Raw genomic sequence first — 19,208 nt, forward strand, 5'->3', positions numbered from 1 at the left:
TAAAACATTTGCTGCGGGTGGTTGATGGATTTGGGTTTTTCTCCGGCCTAAAAATTAATTGGGATAAATCTAGCGTGTTCCCTCTGGGATGGGAGTGTCCCGTGACAATGCCAGAAGGCTTACAGTTAAAATGGGCATCGAAATTCAAATACTTGGGAATATGGATCTCTAATACCCCCGCTGAATATGTAGAACTTAATTTGCGGCCCCAGATCAAATACATTAAAGAAAAAACTCATGTATGGAAGAAGCTCCCACTTTCTGTCTCCGGTAGGATAAATTTAATTAGGATGATGGTGCAGCCAAAGTTTTTATATATACTCCAGCAGTCACCTGTATATATTCCACCCTCCATTTTCCGATGCATTGATAGCTATTTGATTTCATTGGTTTGGGGAGGGGGAAGGGCTAAGGTCAAGCTCAGCTCGCTGTATAGATCCAGATCTTCTGGTGGATTTGCACTTCCTAACTTGAAATTATATTATTTTGCCTCTCAATTGGTCCACCTTAAGGCATGGGTTTCAGACCCCGATTACCATGAGCTACATTGGGTGTTGGTACACCAATTTAATTCTAATCACACTCCCTTACAGTCACTGCTGGCGGGGCGGCTTGGTATGCGGGCTCCTCCGCTCCTGATTCAGGCAGTTAAGATTTAGACAATCTGTAATAAAATAATGAAACAAACTGACATTGATCTATATACTCCTATCTGGGGGGCAAAGAAATTTGAGAAGTTGAATACAGTGAAGAGGGCCAGGGAGTGGTCTCGGTTGGGTGTGGTGTCGGTAGGTCAGCTTTATGATACAAATGTACTTAAATCCTTTGAACAGTTGGTTGGGGAATTCTCTGTACCCAGAACAATGTTTTATTCTTACCTTCAGTTACGACACGCCCTAGACACACAATTTAAAGGGGAGACTTTGGTGTTTGGGGTGGATCCACTGAGGAAACAATTACAGGCCTTGGGTTATAGAGGTCTGATCTCTCGAATGTTTTCATGTCTTCTGTATGAATCCACTGCAGATGATTTGGATGGTTTGAGGAATCAGTGGGAAATAGATATTGGCCCTTTATCAGACAAGGAGTGGGAAATGGTTACAGACAGTACTAAAGGTTATACTTCATCATTAAAATTTCAACAAATACAGGTGTTTATCTTACACAGGGCCTACTTTACCCCTATTAGATTGGCAAAATTTCGCCCGGATGCTACCCCTAACTGTCCGAAATGCAATTCAATCAATGCTAACTTTTGGCACCTTCTATGGGAGTGTTCATGTATACAAATCTTCTGGCGAAGGATCAGGAGATGTATTCAGGTTACTGGAATTGAAGTGTCTCTTAGTTCACCGGCCACTTGTCTCTTTGGGCTCCGTTTGAAGGGGAAAGTTAATAAATTGACAAAAATGTACATTTCACAGTTATTGATGTTGGCTAAGGTCTGTATAGCGAGGCTGTGGTTGGCCCCGACGAGTCCCACGATTAAAAATTGGAAGGCACTGGTCAATACCACCATAAGGCACGAGAGATTTGTTTATACTAGCAGACAGGCTCTGAAGGAATTTGAGAATCATCATCATCATCATCATCATTTATTTATATAGCGCCACTAATTCCGCAGCGCTGTACAGAGAACTCATTCACATCAGTCCCTGCCCCATTGGAGCTTACAGTCTAAATTCCCTAATATATACACACACTCACACAAAGACAGACAGAGAGGGAGACAGACAGAGACTAGGGTCAATTTTTTTTTTTTGATTGCAGCCAATTAACCTACCAGTATGTTTTTGGAGTGTGGGAGGAAACCGGAGCACCCGGAGGAAACCCACGCAAACACAGGGAGAACATACAAACTCCACACAGATAAGGCCATGGTCGGGAATTGAACTCATGACCCCAGTGCTGTGAGGCAGACGTGCTAACCACTAGGCCACATATGGTACAGATGGTTAGAGTCTCCATTCTATCCTATGTCATCTAGTACAGATGCTCTATCTACTTAAATGTATGGCTACCGCAGTTCTTATAAGTATCTGAGTCCATGTAATAAACCCTGCATGTGTAACATACTTATGTATAAGCATTTACGATGTATGATCCTGAATAAATATAGCACATTTATTATTATTATGCTTTAATGTAATCTTGTAAATTCCGTCATTTAATTCCGATATGTATGCGATTGTTTTTCTGTTCTTTTTGTTGTTTAGTATGTTTATATCTTAAAAAATTTCAATAAAAATACTGGATTTAAAAAAAAAAAAAAAAAATATGCTAAACAAACACACATATTAATATTTGGTATTTTACTCAGAAATGACAAATATTTTATTTATTTTTTTAATATAGCGCACTATGCTGCTTGCTGCCTCTTCAGTAAAGAGGCCTGGCTTTTATGGGCTTCTAACACTGCAGTTTGGTATGCTAGGCAGATATATTTTCTACTATCACTCCCCCTATCCATTGTGGCTTTCAAAATGGAGTGCACACTCCATTCCCCATTCATGACACTTTCCAAAATGGAGTGCACACTCCATTCCGCATTCATGACACTTTCCAAAATGGAGTGCACACTCCATTCCCCATTCATGGCACTTTCCAAAATGGAGTGCACACTCCATTCCCTATTCATGACACTTTCCAAAATGGAGTGCACACTCCATTCCCCATTATTGACACTTTCCAAAATGGAGTGCACACTCCATTCCCCATTATTGACACTTTCCAAAATGGAGTGCACACTCCATTCCCCATTCATGACACTTTCCAAAATGGAGTGCACACTCCATTCCCCATTCATGACACTTTTCAAAATGGAGTGCACACTCCATTCCCCATTCATGGTACTTTACAAAATGGAGTTCACACTCCATTTCCCATTCATAGCACTTTCCAAAATGGAGTGCACACTCCATTCCCCATTCAAGACGGCTGCTGGAATCGAGTGCACAGTGCATGGCTAATTTTCTAAATTGTGTTAAACTGTTGGGCAGACATTCGCCTTTATCTGAAATATTTATTATAAATCTCTTTTGATTCTCATCAACTAACAATTATCATTAGTTTCAATATGCAACATGGATGATTTCACAGTTGTTGATGGTGCCTTTTCAATATAATAAAATAATAATACACATATAATAACTACACTTTTTGTTGGAATTCACACACATTATTTTTGCTATTGTAAACGAAGTGTTCGATTACCACAGGGTAAGTTTTTACAGCAGCACAAATATTGTAAGGATATTAAGGATCCCTGAGACACAAGTGAATTAGTGAGGTCTTGAACACACGTTTGCAAGCTTCAAAGGTGGATTGGCTAACTGCTACGCCACTGTAAAAATGGTGATGAGAGCAGAATAGAATAACAATGAAAGATGAGCAGCAACTTCTCTCATAAGTTGGTGTCTTTAAAAGATGGTGAAAACTCCAAATATTTTCACATATTATACACTGTAAGAATTTGTATATGGTGAGTAAAAATGTATGCATATTGAAATATATCCATGATCATTAATACAAATAAAAAGTATATTAATATTGCTACCATTTTTGTGTTGTCTTTTTGGGGTAAGCACTTAGCTTTTTCTACTTCTGCCAGTACAGATTTACTATGTCTTTGCAACAACTCCTTTGATGTGTTGTAAGTGATCACACTGTTCAACATGACATATAGGCAGATTACACACCAAACCATATACAAAAGCACTCTTAGATAAGTCACAGAGTGGAATAAATACACTCAAACATTGACATAAACAAAGGTAAGCCACATACACGCATGAATTGGGGGTCAAACTCATTACCTTATCATTGCAAGGTTATTTCTTTATCCACTAAAGTATACTTCAGATTGAAAAACCCATACCAAACTGCACAATAACTATTTCGGTCAGCTGAATCGCTGTCTTAGGTCTGACAAATCTGGCAGGTTGCATTTATTGTTAACGGCATGATGGATAACGTGCTATTAAAATCATAACTCTCCATACACACACATAACTAAAAAAAATTGCTTGTGGAACGCATCAAGACCTTAAAAGACTTCACCTTAAAAAAAAAGAAGAAAGGGAGCAAGTTGTGTATATTGCGCTATGTTACGAGCATTTTCATATTTTTATTTATGTTATACTTTAGTTAGTATGCTTAATGGAGGCTTGTAATTTGCTTTGTGCTTCGGGTTGACCTGTGGGCTCAAAATCCTGCACTTAGTATTGGTGGGTGTAATACATAACCACTACACTATAGTGTCACACATAAAGTTGTCACATGTTAAGTTAACACATGTAAATGATTTATACGGAATATAATTATAGTCAAAACTATTTTTACCTTAATATTGCCACAGCACTAACAGCTAAGCGCATGATTTACATCGAAAATAATAGTTTAAATCTCGACTTACCGTACATTGAATCTACTTTGCTAACATGGCAGGTGACTTTTAGGCTAAAACACACTTATTTAATTCGTACGCACCTGTGTGCTCTTAATGACTTCTGTCCGGCATACTCACCGGCATGCAATTAACTAATTACAGTGGTAGTTAAAAATACCTTGCTTGCACTTTTGTGTTGTTGGGAGTTTCACAGTTCTGGGTAAGTAGACTGTAGATGGTCAAATGTTTTTTAATCTGATGTTTACTGCTGTACCTTGCTCAGCACTCAGTTTGTTTAAATATTTAACTATATGTTGGTGAGCTAGAAATCTTTATTGTTGCTGAAAGGGCTTAATGTACTGTGCTAGTGGTTTTTATGCTGAAGGTTATTGGAAAAGTGTTTGGCTAGCTGCAGAGTTTTAATATTTAGCCCACTGTGTATACTTAGAGGCGGAACTGCATACAGACCTCTAGAATGTAGTGAAATGAATAAATATCCCTTTTCATTCCCAAATTTTTTACCTGTTTACCCTCCCCCACAGATATCGGATCTGCTGCCGAATGTGGTACTGTCATTGTTTGGGATCTGTGGCATTTAAAGACAATCTTGTCTGTGTGTGTGGTAAGTAGAAATCAGATTTTGTTTCTTGCATACCCCTTGTTAAAACACCTTGCAGTAAGAATGGCCAGGCTTTTGTAATTTCGTTATTTGTGCTCTAATCACTTTAATTGAAGTGGTGTTTTTTGGCCCTACCTTAAAGACACATTAACACTCTGTATTTAGTGTTTCACTCCCTTCACATTTGTACGCCACATAATGTTAAATATAACTAATGTGAATTGTGAAAGGGTCTATGGCGATGGTAAGTATCACGTTTGCAAGCACTTTGGTGGTGGTTCTATATGACTATATGGTGTTTGGACAATGAATAGGGTTTGTTTATGTAAATTTGGTTCAAATGTTTTTTTTTTAAAACAAACTCACCTCCCACATTACTTTCATCTACTTATGGACTGTCCTTTTACACCATTAAGAGAAAGCATGAATAATGACATAATTGTAAGTATTGGTTGTGTAATTTGTGGCAAAGTCACACAATGCAAAGTCTAAACGTTTCACCCAAGTGCTGGTTTGTGACCTCTTCCTTTTGAAACACATACAGGCACTCCTGGAGTTGGAGTACATTATGCATCACGAGGGACCTGCTCCTGTGCCCTGTCCTAACCAGCAACTACTTAATCAAGGTTAGATTATATAAGGTATGGTAAGTTCAAATGTCAATATGAATAGACATGGACTTGTGTGATTGTGAAATGTCTAATATGTGTGTTCATTTTTTTAAAAAAACATTAAAACCTGTATTTAACCTTTACAATGTGTGTAGAAAGTATATTTCAAGTTTTGCGTCAATGTCTTTTGCTAAATGCACCTTAGTGTGTTAGATTTCATCTACAGCCTAATGTCGCAACATTATTGATTTTTGGTTAAAATGTTTGCTACAGTTTGCCCAGTCCAGACTTTGCACACTTGATGCTTGTATTAGCAAAGTCACAAAAGGCACTAATGGTCTAGTATGTAGATGTCCCCTAGTGTCATAATGTGTTTGCTAAATTGTGACATTTTAAATGTACCCTAACTCTGGTCATTTATCCATGTGAGGTTTATAGGTTATTGTTTGACACATATAGTGTTTTGTAGTGGTCATTTTTCACAATTTTTTTGTTTGTCTTATATCTACAGGCTGTATGTTACACTTGGCCTGGAGTGCTGGTGTTTGTGGCATTGCACTTTCCTTTTGAGTTGGATTTTGGAGTGGTGCAAGTCTCACTACATGTTGAAGTATTTCTCCAGAGCTCGCCAGAGCCTGCTTATGTCTCTCTTCAGTCTGGCCACATTGTCATCTATTCATCCAAGGAACTTTGACACACACAGACCATTAACTTCTTTGCTATTTTTTTGTTTGGATTCATATATGTAATAAATATATCTTATCCTGCAAATGACTCTGCAATCTGTTGTCATGCCATTTTGTACCATTACTATAGTGCAGTGATTTCTCTTTGAATACACATAAATCCATGTGTATTGCTTTCCTAACTATTGTGTAACAGGTATACTTGGCAAATATATTATTTCAATGTGTGGTTCTTTTGTCCTTTGCCACAGACACACCATAGCCTACAAACACACTCTATGGTGTTATAGAAATTGAGTTTAATTTGGAGGTTTGTATGTGTGTTTGGTTGCTTAGTAGTTAATTTCTTGTACACTTTACAGCTTTTAGAGGGAACATGGTAGGTGCATAGCAATATAGGCATTTTAAAATGTGTAATGCATACAAATAATACTAAAATGTTACCGGTGTTACGTCCAACACTATCAACTTTTGCCCCTTGCACAAACAGGATAACAATATTTCGCCTGTGCTAGTGGCACTTTGTTTCAAAGTGGCCCAACACCCACATGGCACACACAAACCTAACACTAACAATGATGGGAAATGCGTTAGTGTCCTAAGCTACTGTAGTCTTGCTACAAGGGCAGATTAACATTATGTGTAACCCACCTTTGGAACAGCAAATAATCCAGTATACACCCTTTTCATGGTGTATTTACAATGTTTCATTGTTGTGATAAGTAATACTTCACCTTGTTTGTTAATAGCTCCAGTCTGCGAAATGTCAGTTTACGGCCAACACACTTATTCCAAATTAGCACTAGTTACATTAGTCTGATTACACACAATATTTGGCAGCAGTCACTTGACATGTTTGGTGCCCCTGACAATGTATGTTTATATTTTTATTGTGGTGTATAAATGTGTAATTTTTAGACAATCCAAATATCTTTTAGATTTCCCTCTGTAAATATAACATATCGACAAAAGGCACATTCCAGCTGGGTTTGACTACAAATCATATGTCAGTGTGTGTGTAAATAGTAAATTATGTTAGTTTTGGGCATAATAGAAGCTATGACAGTTTAAACATGCTAGTAAATTCTCTTTTGTGCCTCTTGCATTGTAACATGGTTTTGTCCAGGACACTGAAAGAAGGATACAAATCTTTTAACATCCTTAATTATTTAGGCATAGTGATCATGTGCAATGGGTACCTGTGTCTGTATTTACACGAAATCTCAACATACCAAACGACTTATCATAATAATTTGCACGTGATGTCAATTAGCTTGCCCTTGCTTAAATAAAATCCACCACTGGAAGGAAGCAAAAACCTAGTGTCATGGCCAGTATAGCAATGAATGAATCAGTGTTCATAAGTAAATAAACTATAAGGTCTGTTTAGAAAAATAAGGTATTAAGGCTTCCAAATTGTTTTGAACTGTCATGCAATTGTGGAATCAGACCATAGAGTTTAGTAAAAGAACGACTGTATCGAGCAATTTGGGTGACAAACTACCTCTTGGATATTCATCACTAGGTGATGTAGATAATGTGGTGTATACTTAATTGGATTAGAGGGTGTGTTTATTTGCCAGAGTAAGCCATAATCAAACTGCCATGTTTTTAGTGTCTTTCTTACATGATTAGCCAGGCACACAGCAAACAGCTCACACAAGACTACATACACCCTTATATAGTGTAAAAATGTCACGGTCATCTGTATTTCTTGATGCGATTATGGACCCTTGGGACTAGCTGGAGCAGGACTGAATAACAACCTAGCAGACTGGATCATCTTCCTGCTCATGTTCTTGATGATTGTCGAATATAGCAGGGGAATGACCAGTCTGCAAATGTGGACAAAAACTCTGCTTTTGTAATGCAGGCCAGAACACTGGAGCCAAGACCTATCCTCTGGAGAGAAGTGTGTTGTTCGGCCAATGAACAGATCACAGCAGCAGATTTAAATAGGGTGTCCAAAACAACTATTGGCTGATCAGTTAATGTTATCTGAGCTGGTGATTCTGGTTGGTCTTGAATGATCACCTGACTGCATCCAAGCTGCCCATGCAGCAGAACAAACAGTGTGTGTTTTCTAATGGAGGTGTGGAGGACGGGAATGTTGCAGACGACCAGAAGGGGCCAAGGTAGCCGTGATATGACAGCGGTGGATGGGGTAAGTGCGCCTAAGATCCCAATTTGAGCCACTAACTATATGTGCTTAGTGCAATAAGGACATTAAGTAACATTTAAACAAGCGTTATGCTAAAGGGTGATCGGTGTACCACACACTGTGCATTAGTACTATTCTAAAAGGCAAATGCCTTATTAGATCTGTTTCAAATTTCTACAGTCAGAACGGTTTTGAATAGTAGTTAATAATACTTGACCTGTGGCATTATGCAAAAAATTGTTCGGAGTATTTTGGTGCCATTTGCACCTGTTTTGTGCGGCTACTTTGTGTCAGCTTACAAAAACAATACTTCCTTTACAGGATGATTTTTGCAACCTATAAAGGGCCACTGTAGTAGTGGCACGCTTGTTTTTAAAACATTTACGCACACAAAGCAAGAAACACTGGCAAATTCATTCTGAAGCTTAGCTTGATAAACTTCTTGTTTAAGTCTTCTTGACCAAACCATGGGCCTGAATCATTCTAGAAAGTTAAGGCAAAGTAACTAAGTCAGGCAAAACCATGTGGCATTGGAGGGGTATGTTTTAAAAATGGAGCTTGCTGTTTCTTATGGGGGGTAGGAGAGGTCCTAGATGAACTTAACATTTCCGTGTTCAAATAAGCTAACAAGTATTTGTGCGCTATATAAAGATACAGACAGTATTTAACTTTAGCTAAAAAACGTGTGATAATTTACTACCCTTGCATTATTACATGGTTTCTAGCAGATAATTGTAATAAGGATCCTTTGCATTTATGAACCTGAATCAATCTGGCACTTCCTTTTGGAAACCACTCTGAAATTAGATACCTATTCCTTAAAGAACCTTAATGATTCCGGCCGTGTGTTCCGAGTTAATATTTTGCTTAGACTTGATAACAAGTATTGCGTAAAAGAAACCATAATAGATTATGTAATAGTAAATAAAGAAACACATACTTATATTATTTAAAAAAAAATTAATTGTGAAACAAGAATACATATTTTTAACGCAATATGACATAAGGTTTCTTCACCAAAAAAAACAATTATTTTTGTTTTGGCTTTTTGTATGGAGTCGGAATGGACTGTGTCCGACTCCTACTTCTTGTCACCCGTGATGTAGAGGAGTCAGAGGAACCAGCCAAACCTGCATGGGAAACGTATTGTGTCCGACGAGGTAAAGGTGCAGCCCCATGGACAGGGGATTGGGACGGGACCACGACAGGGGATTGGCCGAAGCCACGGGCAAAAGCTAAACACATAAAACGACAGAGGCTTGGGTCAAGGAGGGAGGACGCAACAGAACCAACAGGGAGGGGGGACGCAACAGAACCAACAGGGAGGGAGGACGCAACACAACCAACAGTGAGGGAGGACGCAACAGAACTAACAGGGAGGGAGGAGTCAGACACAACAGGGAGGTTTGAGCCATCAGCCAACTGGGTATGGGGGCTGGTGAAATAAAAATCTGAACTGGGTGAAGGGAATGTGCCGGAGGTGCGTTGGGGGTAGGCACGCAAGAGATCACCCAGGAGTGTTTCGATATGTGATATTGTTCTATTTAAAGTTTCCATTTGGGTGGTGTGTGTGGTCATTAAAGAGGTGTGTGTGCTCATGAAAGTGGAGAGTGTGCTATTGAGACTGGTAAGTTGTTGATCCGTGTGTTGGACAGTGCTCGCTATTAGTGCCAGATGAACATTCTGTGCTTCTGTGGCGCTGTAAAGTCTTTGGGATGCGTGTGAGAGTGACCGCTCCCATGCATCTTCAGCTGGATCCACCTGATCCCCCTCCACATCACGGGCAAGTTCTTCAATGGGTGCAGTGGCCTGCTGCTCGGAATCTGTAGAGAGAATAAATAGAAACACTAAGATATTATATAAAAACATTTCGGAACAATAATGTCATTTTTACACATATTGAGGTACGCCTGATGTAGCATTGGTCAAGTCTGAAATGACAATGTGCTTGCAGCCCTTCACAGTCACCAAAAGCAGACATTACCACATATTTGTTATTTTACTTACGCAAAAAACTGTATATATAGAGAATTTTTTTCTTCAGTGTCTACATTACATTTCCTCCAATCTGATAGGCTAAGACATTGTGCAATCAAAGTGATCCTTCAGACACATCTTTAGAGTTTACACATTTGCTCAGACAGATAGAAACCTTTACAGACATTAACTAAGCACACTCATCATTGTACCTAGTGGACCGGAATCTCCTGTTCGGGGTGGGCTATAGCCAGTGTCTATGTCGCCCACCCCAACAATCTCCACCAGAGCAATTGCTGCCCTTGCACGCTCCTCAAGGGGGTTCAATGAAATATCCATTGGTGACCCACCCCCAGTCCCTTGGGCATGATGGTTGTCGAAGTCAGCAAATTGGATAAAGTCATTTCAATTAAAGTCGAGCAAACTTGGTTGTCTTTGTCTGAAAAGATGCGTACGGTACGCATCGACGTACAAGGGCACGCTACAGCGTGAAAGGGCGTACGCATCCACTACACGTGGCAGCAACAGTAATAGATCTTTTACCATACATTCGCACAAACACGCATACTTATAAAATAGTACACATTAATGGTAGTTGCAACACATAGTCAGTTATGTCGAAATATAGTAGTATTTATATGTTATTATTAGAGTTACATGCATATTAATGAAATACACGGAACAGGTTGAAGGAATCATCATGAGTGGTATCATAATAAACCTTTTTACATATCCTACTGTTTGGTTCACCCTGCGAGGGAATCGCAGGGTGCATACACAAGTTATGAATGATAGGGAATTATGAACTACTTAAGACTAAGGGCTAGATTTACTAAGCTGCGGGTTTGAAAAGTGGGGATGTTGCCTATAGCAACCAATCAGATTCTAGCTGTCATTTATTTAGTACCTTCTACAAAATGACAGCTAGAATCTGATTGGTTGCTATAGGCAACATCCCCACTTTTTCAAACCCGCAGCTTAGTAAATCTAGCCCTAAGGAATCTTGGCGGGAAGAGCCGAGCATACCCCCTGGAGAGGTGACCCCCTCCTTTGGATTCCTTAGGATGAACTAGCCAATGATTGACAACCCCTTGGACCTTCCCGAGACCTGGACCAATAGATGCAAGCTATACCATCTTCTTTGTGTTACTGTATTTTTGTGTGTATATAAGCAGCAACTTCACATCTAGTGTGCAGACATCTTGTCCCCAGACTTCAGGATTGAATGCTGCACACTGGATCCAGAGCGCCTGTGATAAGTAACGGCTGTATTTATTATCACTTTGCTTGATCATATTATTCTACTATTTGCAAATAAATCTTTGTGCGTTGGAAACACAAATCGAGGTTCGACAATCGTTTTTGGTTAGCGACAATACGCACATAACAATTTGGGGGCTCGTCAGCTTTGGAGGTTTCGTTGCCGATGATACGCAAGACCAACGGATTTCGGTTCCGCAACAAAGGGTGGAGACGCGTCATATACGGGTAAGAACGCAGTGTGTTCAAAACCTGAATTTTACTCTGTGTTGTGAAACCGAATGTCCGTTTTGCATTATCTAGGGCACGCTAACCAGAACCTAGGGACAAAAGAGAAAACTGTTTCTTTTTACTGTTGTGCGTTTTAACTGTATTGCATTGCTTAGCGTATGTGTATTCCCTGCTGTGCGTACGCGAACTTCCGGTAGATTTGCCACGTGGTTAAACAATCGTCTTGATAGTTATTATATGTGCATAATATAATTACTTGTGAAAGCCTCTGAGATATTATTACTGTTGTTGGGAACTCTTGATTTTCTGCGCAGAAAAGGTGTATAGTGTGTGATTTTGTAATGTAGATACACTGTTTATTATTCATTGTGCTCAGTTGCTGTCTGACGAGGCGGATTGCCCAAATGAAGGACGGTATACAGGGCAGGTATACCGAATGCGAAAACGTGGTTTTCGCAAAGCGCTACTAATAGATCGCAAGGTTTGCTAATAATTAGTATTGGTAGGCAGTGCGATCTAACCGTGCCGTTAGTGCGAATTGGTGAAGCAGCTAGGAGGAATTATATTGGAAAGGCTGGTTGATTGTATCGACTTTGTTCTCCCAGTTATAATAAACTCAACAGATTTTGTGGTTTAGCCAGGGTATCGAGGAGCTGATAGCCCTTGGGTCCCACAGTGATATTGTCTGTGTTAGGGGTCCTTGTTTAATACAAGAGGAAGTGAGTGGACGCGGCTTGAGCAAATACGTCCACGGCCAGTAAGAGATCTCTAGCGGTAGAGTGTAGCAAATTGTTGAAAGCGTTCTGCATAGATTGGTGTTGTTAAACATGGGTGCTAAGCATACGCTAGAGATGGTCAGTGTACTGCCTAAGGAAGGTCCTATTGGTTCAGCGAGGTTTCTCATGTGTAAGAAATATGGTGCATACGCAACTGTGTATTGTGACACGTGGGTCAAGATGACCAAAGAGTGTGATAGGCCTTTCCCAACAATAGGAAGTTTTAATGCAGAGGTACTAAATACTGTAAAAGATAAAGTATGGTTGATTAACTCAACGAAAGTGAGGAATAAACATAATGATTGTTTAAAATTGTGGCAAATGGAAAGTAACACGTGGCAGAGCAGCGAATGCAAACCGGAAGTAGGCGTGGCGAAAAGCACGCGCACGGCGGAAGTAGCCATTGAGAAGCGTGGCGAACTCAGCGCAAGCGCGCCCCCGCCACCTTATGCGGCGGGAGCGGTAAGTACAGCCGGTATTAAAACTGAAAAAAGAAAAATTGCTAAGTTGTATCCTATTTTAAGCCAGTTTAAATCAAGTGTATCTGAAGATGAAGATGAACCCACTGTGATTTCGGCCATTGCCCATGCTGTTAGTGTACTAGAGGCTCAGCGCAAGTATGAGAAAATGGCTGAGATAGGTGAGAGTAGTGTGATCACTAGGAGTGAAAGCGTTCTAAATCTTGAACCAGCAAATCCTGTAGTGTCCCCTGAAGTCAGTGAACCAGAGGGTGTGTACCCAGTCCGCACAATATCAGTTCCCAATGGGAAGCCGAATAAGGATGGTGTAGTTCCTTTAAGAAATGTTACAATGCACTGGCCCTGGACTAGATCAGAATTACGTTCCATTATGACTGAATTCCCAGATCCTAGAAAGGAGTTAGCTAAATGTCAGAAATTTGTTAAAGACTTAGGAAATGCCCACGAACCAACCAATAAGGATTGGCGTGTAGTGTTGAGGGCGTGTCTTCCTCCCAATACTAACTTACAAAAATTTATTGAAGATTGTTTGTTGGAGGAAGATGAAACCTTGACTGATGAGATTAACCAAAAGAATATAGAACAAATTGTCAAACACTTAGCCATCTATTTTCCAGTAGTAGTAAATTGGAGTAAGATTTTCACCATTAAAGATAGTGAAACAGCAGCAGATTACTTCATTAGAGCTATAGCAGCGATAACACGGTTCACTGGGATATCCAACATAGGGGAGGACCCACATAATAGGGAAGTAGCTGTAGGAGTATTAATGGATGGCCTTAGAGAAAATCTAAAAACCAGAGTACAAACCACATTACCTAATTGGAGAGGCATCACAGTAGATTCTCTCAGGGAGTCTGCTGTGGAGCATGACAAAAACCTTTTTAGACAAAAGGAGGAGAAAGGTGATAGGTTAATGACGGTGAGTATACAGGCTCTAGAGGGGATGCATACACGACCACCAGCATACAACCCACATAATAAGAAACAGAGTGATCAGATGTTTCAATTGTAATGAAGAAGGACACATGAGGAGGGATTGTAAAAAAGACAGATACAGCCCTAGAGGTGGGACACATAGATATCCTCCAAGGAAAATTTCACATAGAATCGAAGACTCGCATCTACCCGCACATATTATAACCACAAATATTGCGCGGGAAAATGATAGTCAGCGCTAGGGGTCAGGTCATACCTGTAGTCTACAACCAGTGAGGTTAACTGAGAGTCAGAGTGAAGAACCAACAATGATAGTTGACATAGCTGGTAGGAAAGAAACTTTTCTTGTAGATACAGGGGCGGCCCGGTCTGTGATAACCTCTCCTTTCAATCTACAGGTGACCAGTAAAACAATTCCAGCAATCGGGGTAACGGGAAAAGTGTTGCATTATCCACTAACTAAACCAGCTGAGGTAACTATCGGGCCTCTGCATACCAAGCATTCGTTTCTCTTGGCTGCAGCGGCTCCTACTAACTTGCTAGGGAGAGACTTGTTATGTAAAATGGGATGTGTCATATACTGTACTTCTGATGGTGTGTTATTAGATATACCGGAGAAGGTCGCACATGAGGTACAGGATATATTGGACACCCCTCAAAGGTTAATGTTACACTCTCCTGTTATAGAACAAAGTCCATCTCAAGTAAAGGGGATGTTGCTGGAAATACCAGGTTCACTATGGACCAGAGATGGACAGGACACTGGACTGATGGCAAATGTAGCCCCTGTCATTGTCAATCTAAAAAGTGGTAGGATAGCTCCAAAAATCCCATAGTATCCATTAAAACCGGAGGTGGAACTAGGGGTATATCCTGTTATTGAGAGGCTGTTACAACAAGAGATTTTAATTCGTACAGCCAGTACAGCAAATAGTCCCATTTTCCCTGTGAAGAAGAATGGGGGGAGGGGCTATAGATTAGTCCAGGACTTAAGGGGAAATAATAAAGTTGTTGAGAGCCAATTCCCCTTAGTGCCAAATCCAGCTGTCATCCTCATGCAGATTCCACCGTCTGCCAGTCATTTTACTGTCATTGATCTATGTTCTGCTTTCTTCTCAGTCCCTCTTCACCCTGACTGCCAATACCTTTTTGCATTCTCCTACAGGGGAGTGCAATACACATGGACCAGACTACCCCAGGGGTTCATTGAAAGCCCCAGTATTTTCTCCCAAGCCTTACATGACTGTTTGCAATCCTTTCAACCCCACAATGGGTCTGTTCTAATTCAATATGTGGACGATTTGTTGTTGTGCTCTGATTCTTTTATGTCATGTTTACATGATACTAAATTGTTGTTGCTTCATCTTTCACAAACAGGGCACAAGGTGGCAAAGGATAAATTACAGCCATGTCAGACTAAGGTCAAATACTTAGGACACTGCCTCACTAAGGGGCTAAGACACCTGACAACCGACAGGATTAAAGCCATACAACACATGACTCTGCCGCAGAGCCAGAAGCAGATTCGTACTTTCTTGGGGATGTGTGGATACTGTAGATCTTGCATCCCAGGTTTTTCTATTCTGGCATTACCATTGCAGGAGCTAGTCTCTTCCTCAAAACCAGAACGTGTTGTACACACAGAAGAGTCAGAGCAAGCGTTCTTTAATCTTAAAGACAGTCTGACTAGAGCACCTGCATTCTGAATACCTGATTATGAAAAGCCTTTTAAGCTATTTTGTACAGAAGCTGATGGTTGTGCAGCAGGTGTCCTCGCACAGAAACATGGTGACGCTAGCAGACCGGTAGCATACTACAGTGCACAATTAGACAATGTGGCAAGATCACTCCCAATATGTCTCAGAAGTGTAGCAGCAATGGCTCTTCTGGTAAGTAAGAGTGAGGACGTAGTATTAGGACATAATTCAACTATCTATACACCCCATGCTGTATCAGCTCTGTTAAATTCAGCCCAAACCAGACATGTTTCTTCTGCTAGATTCACAAAGTGGGAACTAGCCCTGATGGCACCCTCAAACATCACCATCAAACAATGTAGCACCTTAAATCCAGCTACATACCTTCCGTATGTGTCTCTAGAGACACAAAGGGTGGGAGGTGAGGAGACCCTGGTTGATGATGAGTTAGGCAAGAATACTGACACGCATGACTGTATGGAACACCTGAATCAGACCTTTACTGCAAGGCCCGACATACGTGACACCCCCTTAGAAAATGTAGATTTTACGTTTTATACAAACGGAAGTTGTCATAGACAGACAGAGACGGGAGAGCTATGTACTGGTTACGCTGTTGTAGATGATCAGAATGTGGTAGAAGCTGAACCCCTTGGCCCACCTCACTCAGCCCAGGTGGCGGAACTAGTAGCACTAAGGAGAGCATGTGAATTGGCAGAGGGTAAATCAGCCAATATATATACTGACTCTAGGTACGCCTTCGGGGTAGTGCACGATTTTGGGGCCCTTTGGTGTCTTAGAAACTTTACGACAGCAGCAGGTACGCCAGTGGCACACTCACAATACATAAAAGGACTTCTGACAGCGATACAGTTACCCAGAACAGTAGTCGTCATAAAGTGCAAAGCCCATACCTTTGAAGAAGACCCAGTGTCATTGGGCAACAACAGGGCAGACGAAGCTGCTAAATGGGCAGCAGGGCAACCTATGACTGTATCGACCGAGACTATGATGGTTTTTCAGACATTAGACATGCAGAAATTAATTGAAATGCAAGATTTGTGTTCCCTGCAGGAAAAGGCGGTCTGGAAGGCGAAGGGATGTGGTCAAGAGTCCTCAGGACTCTGGAGGGATGGACAAGGTAAGCCTGTAGCTCCCCGAACATACTATCCAAGCCTGGCTGAAGCAGCACACGGCCTGACTCACCTGGGTAAAGAAGGTATGTGCAAACTGGTGAGAGCATACTGGTGTGCTCCCGGATTTTCCTCTCAGGCTGGTAAGAAAGCAATGTCATGTCTTACTTGTTTGAGGAAAAATGTTGGGAAAACTATTCCAACTGAGCCATCCCACATCCCTCCTACAGATGGACCTTTTCAGGTAATACAAATTGACTATATCCAATTACCACCGTGCAGGAATTTAAAGTATGTGTTAGTGTGTATTGATATGTTTTCCGGTTGGGTAGAAGCATATCCGGCAGCCACTAATACTGCTGTGTTCACTGCAAAGAACATTGTACAAGACTTTGTATGTAGGTTCGGTATCCCTAGAATCATTGAAAGTGATAGGGGTACCCATTTTTTGGTGATATCTTCCAAAACATGTGTAAACTCAGGGGAATCGGTAGCAGACTTCACACCCCTTACCGACCACAAGCCAGTGGTAAGGTGGAGAGAGTAAACGGTACTATAAAAAACAAGCTTGGTAAGATAATGGCTGAAACCGGGTTGGCATGGCCTGAGGCTTTGCCATTGGTCCTCCATAGCATTCGGACCACTCCTAGACCTCCTCTTAATCTGTCACCCTTTGAGATACTGTTCGGACGACAACCTCATTTGATCGTGAGTCCACAAGACGACTTGAAGTGTAATAATGAAGTGACTGTACAATATCTTATAAGAATGAGTAGACAGCTAAAACAACAACAACAAAAACTAAAAATGCTGTCACCTGGTATGCAAGAAATGAACTGTCATGATTTTGAACCTGGAGACTATGTTATGATCCGCAATTTCTTACGTTCAGGTTGTTTAACAGACCGTTGGGAAGGCCCGTACCAAGTGCTGCTGACCAGTACTACATCACTGAAGGTTGCAGAGAGAGACACTTGGGTCCATTCCACCCACTGCAGGAGAGTCCATAATCCGGAGAAAGTGCAAGATAAAGCTAAGACCAACGACATAAATCTGTCACTCATGAGTCTGTTCCGGGAGACCTAAAGCCTGCAGTCGAGACACCTGAACCAGAGACGTTGCCCCAGAACAATCTTTCCAGCGATGGAGTGGCGGTTTTTGTTTTTCTTTTGTTCCAGGATTTTCCTTGTTTTTATTTTTTTTAGGACATTCTATTTTTGTGAAGGAGGATAGAGGACGGAGGAGAGTTCTTCTGGGAGTGATACGGATGAAATGAAGGCAGAAGAAGTTATTAGGATACTCAGAGCAGCCCATTATCAAACTTGGTCCGGGGGTTATGAAAAGGTCTGCTAGCTCAGGAACTCGGAGGCAGTGTGAGGGGCTATTGTCTGATGAGTATTGTATCTGCAAGTTCTGCGACTCCCTGGTTGAAGAGAGATGCATCCAACGATGCCAGTCCCCCAGTACTCTGAATATAGGCGGGCATCCTTTGGAGGATTATCACTCCCTGGTGGGTAAGGTGCTAAACCAAACCGAGTGTTGGGTGTGCTCTCACGTGCCGCAAGGGCAGCATAATATAAGACTAGTGCCATTCCCTCTAAACATATCTGAAGTACTCGAATTGAGGGATGGAAGGCCCATAGACGGGAGGTACAGTAACACTAGGTCCCCTAGTCTGACGCTTCGACAATACTCCATAGGCAGATATTTGCTGTGCCTAAATATATCTCATGCAAAGTGCCTGGAGAATTGGGAGGCTGACCTATCAGATCAGACAATGGCTCGCCACACTCATTTTAGAGGGAGACTCACAAGGTCACTACTAGGCAGAAATTTTGATGGAAGTCACAAATTAGGGCGTATAACCAAACATAAGAAGGTATCCATTGGAAAAGTCTCTACAGATAAATGTAAAAATGTCATTAATGCCGACACGTGTCTAGAGCAAATGGAGACACTAGGCATGGGTAGTTTTATCAAAACTCTGTGTGATATAGTTCATGGGCATACTGTTCCTTATGTTCTCCCTAATGATGTGTATTTTGTTTGTGGGAGGAAAGCTTATTCCTGGGTGACTCCGAGTTCCAAGGGCTTGTGTTTCTTAAACTGGTTCCTGAAATCATGACTATTACTCATGAAGAAATGGTTGGTATTCACAAGACTACATCACCACCATACATACACACACAGTATGAACACCGTGGCAAGAGAAATATGATTCCTGGTGAGGAACCCATAGCTACAAAATTGAT

At 41.0% G+C, this 19,208-nt stretch overlaps 1 long non-coding RNA gene across 1 annotated transcript in view; it reads left to right on the top strand.

Annotated features, from left to right (window-relative positions):
* Positions 1–6,203, top strand: part of LOC142142930 (uncharacterized) — a 37,353-nt gene extending 31,150 nt beyond the window's left edge. Inside the window, exons 2-4 of the long non-coding RNA XR_012689406.1 lie at positions 4,930–5,009; positions 5,551–5,647; positions 6,129–6,203. This is a non-coding gene — a long non-coding RNA (uncharacterized LOC142142930). The remainder of the gene's footprint in view (positions 1–4,929; positions 5,010–5,550; positions 5,648–6,128) is intronic.
* Positions 6,204–19,208: the final 13,005 nt, after the last annotated feature.

This window comes from Mixophyes fleayi, chromosome 3 (genome assembly GCF_038048845.1).
Source record: "Mixophyes fleayi isolate aMixFle1 chromosome 3, aMixFle1.hap1, whole genome shotgun sequence".
NCBI classification, from domain to species: Eukaryota; Metazoa; Chordata; class Amphibia; order Anura; family Limnodynastidae; genus Mixophyes; species Mixophyes fleayi.